Source organism: Patella vulgata, chromosome 3 (genome assembly GCF_932274485.2).
Source record: "Patella vulgata chromosome 3, xgPatVulg1.2, whole genome shotgun sequence".
Lineage (NCBI taxonomy): Eukaryota > Metazoa > Mollusca > Gastropoda > Patellidae > Patella > Patella vulgata.
The window spans coordinates 25621064-25633031 of NC_065881.2; the positions used below are offsets into that span (position 1 = coordinate 25621064).

Consider the following 11968-nt stretch of genomic DNA (forward strand, 5'->3'; position numbering starts at 1 on the left):
AACTTTTCACTTCCTATGATTTATAATTTGTAAAGTGAATATTTGCTTTTGAAATACCAATAAAAATGTTTTATAATTAAAGAAGTTATTTTGATTTATCAGAATTTGAGATGCGAGGGGTTAAGAAACTCTACAACTTTGAGATAAGATTCTGCTTAGCCTTTGAAAAAATTCGTCATTTAAATCAAGGCGTCTTTTCTTAAGATGAGGGGTATTTTATTTATTGAGTACACGGCGAAAATTCTTTTAATTTGGTGTTTATGTAATTGCAGTAAGTTTCAAACTCAGAACTTTTCCTTTGCTTCTGAAATAGATTTATTGTGATGACTGAATGATGAAATGATTTTGGGTTTTCATTATTTCAAAAGGGACTTAAAGATGCATCCCCACGAAAGTAATTATAAAGCAGTTATTTCCAATTTATATATGGCATATTTATGACATATTTTGATATATATGAAAAGTAGAGACACACTATCTTACTAGTTTCCCTGAAAAACACCCAAGTTGAGCCCACGTGTATCACTAACTGACAATATGTCAGTTACTCGGGTGACGTAGAGCGCACTTCGTCTGTGTTGATCGACTGGTTTGCGGTTGTGGGACTTAAATGTACCGCAGACTCTTCGATTAATCGTCGAAAAAGGGAAAGTGGCAAAGGATAATCCAATAATTTACATTAGCTTCAATATCTATGGTAAATGGCGACCAGCAAGGGCAAATACAAGCTGAAAATGGATTCTCCCTCAAGTAACGTGACAAACGTGGATTCTTAAACTAGTCTTTTACGGCTTGGGGTAACATGCTTGAGATTAAATTATCAATTAGTTTGAATATGTTTTAGTCCAAAAACATCAAACCACATAGTTTGTACGCGGTGAGAAGGTATCTTTAAAGGTAACGGGCAATACTTCCGTCCACATAATTTAGAAAAATATAAGACATTGTGAAATTTTCCCCCACCCCACGCCCGCCCCCGTTTCCTGTTCCCGATTGGATAACTTATACTTTTAATTTAAAACTTGAACGAATCTAACACTCATGCAGTAACCTCACACCCTGACTTTGAAAGTTGTTGAAAAAAGTCCGAACTTTTTGTTACTTGTACATTTTCAAACCCATATCTGGATTCAAAAACAATATTTTTATATGTTCCCTATAGATGTATTCACACCAGAATACAAATTTCATAGATTGTTAACATTACAGTGAAAAGGCTACAAATATTAGGAAATCAGCTTAGGAAGACAGCCATTGATTTTAAACTATTTCCCAAAATTACTTATAGAGTTATTAATCCTTATTTATGAAACCGTGTTAACACATTTATCATGACATGTTTCTGAAAATTTAGTAGTTTCTTAAACTTCAATTTAAGAAAAAGGAATATGCTTCTTGATTTTGAACAATTTATGACCATCCATTCAAATCTACACCCCTCCGTGAACATTACAAAACCATTTTAATACTGTAGAAGTCGCACTAATATACGCCGTAATTGCTAGTGGGTGCGTGTTTCTTACGATTGTGTATTGGTAACAGTATTGATATTATGAATAGTCATTCAATATTTCGGGTACCTTAGCAATATTCAAGGAAGGGTTAGTAATGTAATGACTATAGCTAAGTAAACATAAAAAACCTTTCATTAATTGATATTTTGCAATCCCATCATACGTTTATGTCAAATCATTAAGTAAACACTGTTTTTTTCTGGATTTCTGAGGCATTGAGTCATCTAAACTTTTTGGGGGTCAATCGAAGTAATAACCTCATTATGGCTAAATTTAGGCAAACAAGATTACATCATCCAGATAGTACCTGGATACCCAATAATGGTTATGAATGGGATAGTATCACTTTAAAGGGCGTATGGAACCTTGAAATAGACAAAAATGGTTCTAAAAGCACATATTAATGTAATATGTAAATATATGTAAAGTGATTTATATTCAATTATGTTCGGTGAAATACGTGAACAGTTCAAATTGAACGGCAGTCGTTCACGCCCTGCTTATTGCATCCTACACGTTTTTTAAATTAGTTATTTTGTCGTTTGTGAATCAGCCTTCACTAATTACTTCCACATTGTGTTGTAGGATATGTTTTATTTTTTCATTACAAAATGGCAATTTCAATCAATATTGAATTCTAATTCGGATTTTTAATTACGAATATTATGGAAAATATTGAGTTAGAGATTTAGCTCCTTTAAACTGCATATTTGACAGGAAAAATGAAAATGCAAATATGCTCTTCAAAAAAAGTAGGGGAAATTCAGAAACATTACAAAACTGCGGAAATGCACTGTTGTTTTTATTAGAGGTAACCAATGTATGTTAATAACAGGCCAGTTGCCTACACGTGAACATAAACAGTTCATATGGGCGGTTTATCTGACGGCCCCATTTCACTCGCAAAGAGATACACTGTTAACAGTGAAAATGGACGTTTTTGTTTTTTTGTCTTAATAATGAGTAATTACTCCACCAATCCTCAGACATTCAGCAATTCGTCGTGGCATGCTCCTAATCAACCGTCCAATCACGATTTGGGGCAATCTGGCCCACTTCTTTTGCAGTGACACGAACAATTCTTGCAGTGTTGTCGGTTGACGTTGACGTCGACGAACATGTCTCCCGATCAAATTAAACGTAACACACTAAAGCAAAGATACGCTGAACAGTAAATCTTATGCAAGAACCGATAGGAAAGCAAACATGGATAGGATAAACCAGCAAGCGGCAGTTTTCATCAACCCTTCCTTGAAGTGTCAAATTTGACAATGAACCCCTCCCACGTGTATAGCGCTATTACGTGTCGCATGGGCAGCTCAGTGGTTATGTTGGGGCGATAAGTTCTTCATCTGTGAACATACTCTCAAAGTATGTCAAGTGTCCATGACTATTTATCATATGGCAACCTGCATAGGTATTTGTATTTCAGTATTCCCTACTGTTTTGAAGAGTATAGTACACCCATCTACAATGTTTAGTTTATTGCAATTTAAATAAAAAAAAATATTTTCTGCTTAATGAAGATCTAATTATTTCATCGTGAATCTTCTGTTCCCTTTGAAGTCTGATTTGAGCAATCAAAATTAGCTAAAACCATTTTACTGGGGCAAAGAAATCAATAGCTCCGAGTGTAGGTCAAGTCAGTTGAAGAGAATACTCTAAATGACGTTGTTAGATTCTACTGGGGTTTAGCAGAAGAATCCCTTTAATACAATATGCCTGAGTAATTAATACAATAATTGTGACTGTTTCCAAAACTTACAATCAAATAATTGAACCATTTGGTTAGTTATTTAAAGAAATTAATTCGACCTCGGATAATGGATGACGTGCAATGATTCAGCAGATTTCTTTACAACTGGTTCAAGCGGGAATTTGTTTTACTTGAGTCAATGTTTATATTATAATGCAGTGACCTAACTGTATCTTGGGGGTTTATAAAAGCTATTCATGTATTGTAATATTTATACCAATGATTCAGGCAATCGCTAGAAGATATAATATAATCAAGGTTATATATCATTTATATACACAGAACTTCAACTGGTATAGATCTCCGGAAAAAGGTACAACTATTGCTTTAAAATATTGAAACATTATAGAAAACTATATCTGAGAAATAAATATTATTATGTCGTATGAATTGTGACATTTAATATAAGGATATACTTGAGTCATACATAATGATGTAAATTGTTTGGGAACAACATCTTACATGGATTATGTTATTTTATATTGTGTACTTAAAAGTAAATAATATCTAATGTTACAAAGGTATTATTTAAATAAAAATTTTGTTGTTTGTCTGCGATATCAGTGTCATTGGAAGCGGGCGTTAAACACCACGACTAACAACAACAAACATTTATTAAAGGCTCGTTAGTGCTACAATTTCGATTTTACTGAAGTTACTTTGCAGTTTACATCGGGAGATGTTGATTTTACAGATAGCCCACAAAGAGATCATATTTAAATACAGACATTTTAAGACGACTTATATTCATAAATATTACAGCCTATATTAGTCTCAAGCAATTGGTTGAATCTAGGGTTATTTTCAGTTTGGTGTTATGCAAAAGTAATTACATGGATTGCCAGATAACTACACAGCCTCCACTCGAGACTGATGCATTTACTGCCTGTTATCCACTGACCTGATGCCACAAACAAGTACAAACTGTCCCCCAAATTAGTCAACGAGAATGGCGGTTGTCGGACGTGAAGCAGGTTATGAGTACTCTCTTTTACTCTTTATGAAACTCACGACATCATTTCATATTTAGTGATCGTTTGTATATTTTATGATGTACCAGATATTTATTGTTTCTTTTTTAGTATAATAAAGTATGTTCCGTTTGGGGTTTTTGTTAGCCGTCATCACTGGAGCTGTTGCCCTCAATGAGTAAGGGTTTTTTGTTTTGTTTTTTTTTAAAAACAACAACTTTAGTTCATAAAAGAAACCAAAAAGTTAGTAGAATAATATTGTTTTTTAACGTTTTGGTTCAAACATCACAAAGTATCCCTTGATGAAGCGTAACTAGTCTTAACACACCTTGTTTATTACATGGACAGTTTTATTCAGCTATAACGCAAAGTACCCCACGAAATTTTAGCTAAAGATAAAATCCAAGTTTTAGTAGATACATGTACTTCAATTTTGATTGGCTAAGCACTAAAATCAATCTAATATTATCCAATCAAATTACTAAAATTTGGATTTTATCTTAGTTAAAATTACGGGAAACAGGCCCCAGGATTCTGTTTACCTTAAAACCAGAGTATAAATCAAAATGATTTACATTAATGTTGCTAAAATATTAAATTCGACTTCCGTAATCAGTGACTTTTAAGTGTCAGTAATGTCATAATGTAAACTTAAATAGGAGATTGTTGGCATAAATATTGGGATTAGTTATTTAATGAATAATATATATTTGCAGTAGTTTTGGCTTAGGGTGGGCTGTACGCGCTATGTATACGTGTTTGACCGTTATTTGAATGCTCTATGTATATGTATTTGTTTTACAGTTATTTTATGCTATATTGTGTATAATATTGTCTCCGTGGAAACAAATTTCACTTAGTTTTTGGTGTACAGTTTTGATTCCGGAGCATATCTCATAAACCATTCAAGATATCTCCATGAAACTTTGTACCAACATCAATCTGTGATAGTAGTTGTGCCTTTTGCTAATTAGAAATTTCTTGGATTTGATCATTTTTGTGTTTCCATAGAAACAATTTTAATTTAGTTTTTGGTGTATAATTTTGTTTCCGGAGCATATCTCATAAACCGTTCATAAAACTTTGCAAACACATCATTTAATTACAGTAGTTGTGCCTTTTGCTATTTAGGGATGTCTGGGATTTATATTTTTTGTGTTTCCATGGAAACAAATTTGAGTTAGTTTGTGGTGTACAATTTTGTTTCCGGAACATATCTCATAAACCATTCAAGATATCTTCATGAAACTTTGTACAAACATCAACCTGTGATAGTAGTTTGTGCCTTTTCATAATTAGAGATTTCTCGGATTTGATCATTTTTGTGTTTCCATGGAAACAAATTTCTGTGAATGATGTTTGAATTTTTTTACACAATCATTTGATTTAGTTTTTGGTATATAATTATTATTCTCGAGGATATCCCAGAAACTGTTCAAGATACCTTTATAACACTTTCACATTCATCTACCTATTATTTTAATTTCTGATGACCGTCCTTCCGTCCCCATTTCATTTCCGGGGCATATTTCATTGTCCATTCAAGACATCGTTCTGAAACTTTGTACAAACATCAAACTATTATAGTATTTTATTTTCTGATTTATAAGCTTAATGTTTAACACAGAGTAGCAGATTGAGGTAGGCAAAGGTTGTTGTGAAAACCTTACAGGGAGTAGCGACCGTGCCTTGCCCAGCTACTGAGTATGAATCTTTTGAATAGTCCCATTGATATTCCAAGAAGTCGTTTTTCATCATGCCTTCCAAACAAGTGCAAGGGCGCGGGATGGTGATTACTAGTCATCGTGTTGTACTTGTTTTACAGTTATTGGTATGCTCTATATGGATGCCATCCACCCAGTTCACTCAGAGCTCGAGCAGAATTAATAGCTTTTGACAACGACAAAAACTTTGATGGAAAAGTAACAAGTAAAGATTTGGATATAAATCTCGTTAACTATGATAAAGACGGTAAGTAGATTGAAAGAAAAAAAAGGTTTACCATATATGCGTAAGAAGTTACCTAATTGAAATAAGTTAACATTATTCGCATTACTAGGGTTATGTCGTGAATTCTGACCCACGTGTTATGAATGGTGTCACATGTATCATTATATACATGTCCAGTTGAGTGTAACAGAAGAATTAGCTAACCCTTTTATTGAGCAATGACTTGCACTCTTCAATAAAGGTTTAAACTAGACGATGACGCATAAATTTGAATGACGTGTATCTCTGAATATAGCTGGTGTAAAATGTGTACCTGAGAGAGCCAAGAAGGGCTGAACCCCTTACATCAAGGTACAACAAATATCCTGATCTTAAAGAGACAAGTTAGCTGTCAATGTCAACCTTATCCTCTCCCCACCCCTAGGCACAAAAAACATTATTAAAGTGAAATATACCACGGCACGTAAAAGGACCATTGACATTTGGTATTTGAAATTAGAGAAAGTCGCCTGACGTAGCGAACTTTTCCTTGTACCACATTGTATAGCATATGCATGTATTCATTTTAGTGGTGGGTGCAGAAAAGTGTGCGTTAATTTCACAATAATTTAAAATTCAGGTTATTAGTATGTTATATGTCGATATAATATGGCGACCATGATCAAGAATGGGTCCACGAAAGCGAACATGGCATAGGGTAACCCATATTTAACCGTCCATGCACTCGAATTGGAATGATCCAGTATCCATAGAAATACGGATAATAATCGTCTCATAACCGTGGACGTATCGTTGTGTTTCACACGTTTAAAGATGCATTGGCGTTTTGGTGATCTTTAACAGTTGGGAAAACGAATTCGATCATCGTGAGATTAGATAAACACCATTTAGCGTTTATTTTATTAGTCGAGCATGTATTGCGTGGTTATTCGATAATTAGAAGAGTTTAAAGGTGCTAAGGTTTTGAATTGATCTAACTTATCACGCCAATGGGTTATGGTTGCAAAAATAAGTAAATCCCGCTGTTAATGTTTTTTGTATAGGTAATATAACTCATAACATGAATGAGTTATGGTTACAGTTAGTATGAGTTAACCTTGTAGTAATGCTATATTTAAAGGCGATACGACTTGATTAAGTAGAATGGGTTATGGTTAGAGTTGTTGATGCTGGTTAATCTTGTAATAATGTTATCGTTAAAGGTGATACGATTGGTTAAACATACATTATGCAAGAGCAAAATCTGATTATTGCAAGTCTTAATTTAGGCTTCAGATGTTATAGAAATTATAAATTAGATCTTTATTTAAACAACAAGCCCAAAATCAACTCTGTAGACCCACGGATGGCTCGGCTACAGCTCGGATTTAAATAGGATTTCACTTATCAATTAATTCAAATATGGCGCATCCTGATGAGAATACGTCAGTTAGATCGAGGCTAAATGATAGAGTGTACTTAGCGAGGCCGATGTAGAGCGTTTCCGCATGCCATTGAAAACTTTACTTGATAATCGAGATATGTAGGTGGAGTGAACGTCTGTCAATCAAACGATCAGCCACGGTGAAGGCACATTTCACGACCATTTCTAGTCAAATATTACAACGATGATAACTATGTTCTGAATAAAGTAATTTGACTGAAATTTTCAAAATATTCTTCTTTCATCATCTACCTTTGAACTGTTATAGCAAGAATGGCCAATTCTCTGTAAGAATCTCCCACAATGTATCTTTAAGGTTAGATATAGTAATTAATGTTGGCTAACCGTATAATGATGTTATCTTTAAAGGAGATACGACTCGAACATATATGTGGGAAACTGTTTTTCACTGGAGATGTCGATACGGCTTTCATGAAGATTTTGTTCGATATTTCTACCAACTTCTGGATGTCAACAAAGATGGCGTCTGGACAGACGTGGATTATGCAAGTCCATTTTGTAAGTTATTGTAAACGCAAAGTTACATTACAAAAACCTGTAACTGTATGAAACACTTTTCGCCGTCTTGCTGATTCTCCTGCATATTAAACAGTTGAAGATGGGTAGGTGTTATGTGAGACAGTGAGAGGATACCTGACAATTCAAAAAAAAGAAATAATTGAATGTCACTAGATAAGAGAAAACGAGAAAAAAAAGAAAAGGCCCGTACATTCCCTTATTTTTTCATTCTCAATTAAACCGGTTGTTAACCATAATATCCGTTCCTTTCCACAGTTGTATGTGAAAACCTCACAGTGTTGAGGTTCTCTGTTAATATTATTTAAAATCAAACCAGAAAATAGTATTTGTTGGGAACATTTCAAAATAAGATTCACAATGAGAGATACGTGTACATCATTTCTTTTGTAATTTCAGTTATGACTGGAGAGAAGTTTAGGAAAAGACAAATTGATGTAAGTATTTTAACTGTTGTCGTCTTATTTAGGCAAAAGATTTTCCAAATACAGGTGTGTGGGGCCGGGGGATTGAACACTTTTAGTCAAAATTTGATATTCTTGGTTTAACCGTTTGGCGATTGACCAGATGATATTGAAAATGGCCGCGTGGAATTCGTTGCAAGTTCAACAAACGCGGGACTTTAATTTTATTAATATAAACGTTTACATATATTTTTATGAGGTTTTCCGTGCTGCTGTTTAAGGTGGTATAATTAACCAATTTTAAAGCTTACATATATTTACGTATAGTTTTCGGCGCGGTTGTTTAAAACACCATTTCCCTCTTCATTTAGGTTATAATATATATAAAGGTTTACACGCATATATATATTTATAAATGTTTTCTATACTGTTCTTAAACTATATATTTATTGCAGCTATTCAGACGATACTGCGAAGAAAGGAACAATAAACCAACAGATTGTTGGAAATTAAAAGTTGAACCAAACCTGGACAGTTTCGGTAATTTTTCCCTTCCAATGGATTATTATTTTTAAAGTAAATGTTTGCTTTTGAAATAACAATAAAGATATTTTATGAGTAAAGGAGGTTGTTATTTTAATTTGTCAAGGCTTGGGACGGGGGGGGGGGGGGGTAACATCTAAGTCTATAACTTAAAGATAAGTCCCGCCTACGCTTTGAAAATTCGGTCACTTGACCCAAGGCGTCTTTTGTAGACGAGGCGGTTTGTTTTCTATATGGGCATAGTTAATGTTGTGTTTACGTACGTGTATTAAGTTTCCAAATCAACATTAACATGTATGAATACCTCTTAATGCTTACATGCCTTTCCATGTTTGCTTATTTTAAATTTATGATGGAAGTTTCTATTACATGTGTCTGTATTTAGATCATGACTATGCACATTAGTATTCTATTTTGAAATGAATTATATAAAGTGTTTTCGATATAGTTTACACGAGAAAAAAATGCATGATTTGTCATAAATATCTAAGTTAAAACAGCCAATGTGGTACTCATTGCATTTAATATGGCAACTGAAATTTAAAATTAAAGACATGTTATATACTTTAATTTTTTTATAAATTCATTAAATTTCGAAATTGCCTAAATCATGAATCAGCTTAAGTGGTTAGCGCGTGCGCGCTGTATCTTAAGCTATGTCATTTAGTCAACTGGTGTTGTTTCGATTTATTGAAATAAAATTGAACCATAGGTTAGTCTCGAAATGACCTAGTTTGTGTGGAGTGGACGTTAAACCATCTCTCTCTCTCTCCCTCTCTCCCTCTCTCTCTCTCTCTCGTTATTCAGGTGTCAGGTCCTAATTCCTTCGTGGCTCGATTATTGCAACAATTACCTTCTGGTGCAACTCAAAACTGCAAGGACATAGATCACCTAGATCGAGAAACATGGCTCCCATATCTAAACGATCTCCATTGGGTTACTGTTCCTTACGTAAGTGAATGCGATGGTCTTAAATAGCTTACATTTAGTAAAAAAAAGTCTGGAATCGAAGTCTCTTAATCACTCGTTGGCTGCTGTTTAAACGCAGACCTCACTGTCTGTTTTAACATGCTAACCTACGTCAATGCACATCCTGATCATCAAAAAAAATAATATAACTGAGAGCAAAAAACATTTGTGTGGAGTTTTGGCTCATTTGAAATGTGCATTTATTAATATATGTACATTACAAAGTCTTATTTGGAGTGTGTTTAATAAAATGTAATATATCAGAGCTTAATTTAGGGGTATGGCTCATCAATAATTGTGACTTTTACCCTTAAGGCTCACAACAAACATTGAGAGAACAGAATAGTTAAAAAAAAATACATAAAATGTGTTCATAGTGTCTAATTAAAGGGAAACCTTCAACTATTAACATAATATAACACAAAAAAACAACATTATTTCAGAAACTGTCAAGCTTTGAAATATTTCGTGTGTGCTATTTTAGCTCCTTGCAGTTTCTGGGCCTTTGTAAATATAAACCCAGACATTACGTTTTAAGGGCAAGGGAAAGTGACACCATCTTGTTTGCAAACTAGTCTCGACACCATCAAGGCTGAACATATTATTTTCCAACACAGAATAGTGACCCTTGGATACAAAAGTCCAAAATAAACTATATTACTCACAATACACTATTTCACTGTCAATACCCCTTTAACTCGCACACCCGCGTGTTATCAATTTCAATTTCATCACATTCTTGCCCAATCGCCGCTACACCTACAGACAAAACGATAAAAGTTGGGGGGAGCTATCATCTCTCTATTGATACTCTGGCCTATGTAGCACAGTAATCGAGTCTTAAATTTCGAGTTGTTTTCCTGTTTCCATGTAGTGTTGGGGTCCGCAATTTTTTTTTCAATCTTAAAAATGACCCTTCATATCTTTAGACGAGCTATGCGAATAATCGTTAAACTGACTGCGTTTACAATATATCGATATATTTACACCACCATATACACAATTATGCCTTATTCCGTTTAGTAATAAAACACTTCACCGTTTTAAAAACGTAAACAATGTAAACGATTTGTACCTTCGTCTCCGAACGTCTAACATACTTGAACTTACGCTAATCTCAATAGGCAAAGTGTTAATTTAATTACAAATTTTTATTCTTTTAATTTAAACAACTGCGGAATTTATTAATTCATATAATTCATATCTGAACACAAATGAGGTGCCATTTACGTGATTTGGTAATATTACAAAATAAGTTATTCATGAACTTATTGTCGTAATCAGCACTTCCGATAAGCGGTAAATTGACACAGCCAGGTAAATAAAGATAGCAGAATTATCGATAAATCAGGTGTTAAATCGTAATATTATAGACTATTGGCCTCATTTGTAAGAAATGGGACATTTTTTAATACCAACATTATTCATATGGAGCGTTTCATAAATCGGTCAAAACAGAACTGTCAAAATCAAAGCTATCATGGCTATCTTTGCCAAGTGTTAGTAAATGTTTACATAAAAGCTCGTTTCTAAATTTTGGATGGATTATTATTCATTTTCGAATAATAAGCATATTGAAGGTTTGGTATAGAATTTGTTACCTAAATACAATTTTTGTATGGCAAATTCTTTTCTATGGAGTACCATTTGTAACACATCACATATTCCAATCGAACATCAGCTGGACCATTCCACATTCAACTGTGGACTTAGCTTGCTCATTGAAAGTGAACAGTTTCTGAAACGGTCGAGGGTTTTTCAATCTTTAATTTACAGTAATCTGATGGATGGGGCGATTTCCTTTCATAAATATATTTAAAGAACGGAATTTTGTATGCTCAGTTCCATAATTGTTCTCTGGAATAATTGCTGACCAAAAAATAAATCAAATATGTTTTCAC

At 33.8% G+C, this 11968-nt stretch overlaps 1 long non-coding RNA gene across 1 annotated transcript; it reads left to right on the top strand.

Moving 5' to 3' along the window:
* Positions 1-3438: 3438 nt before the first annotated feature.
* Positions 3439-9165, top strand: LOC126815271 (uncharacterized). Its single transcript, XR_007677852.2, has 6 exons — positions 3439-3583; positions 4353-4419; positions 6067-6212; positions 7984-8133; positions 8551-8588; positions 9011-9165. It is a non-coding gene; the product is annotated as an uncharacterized LOC126815271 (long non-coding RNA).
* The last annotated feature ends 2803 nt before the right edge of the window (positions 9166-11968 follow it).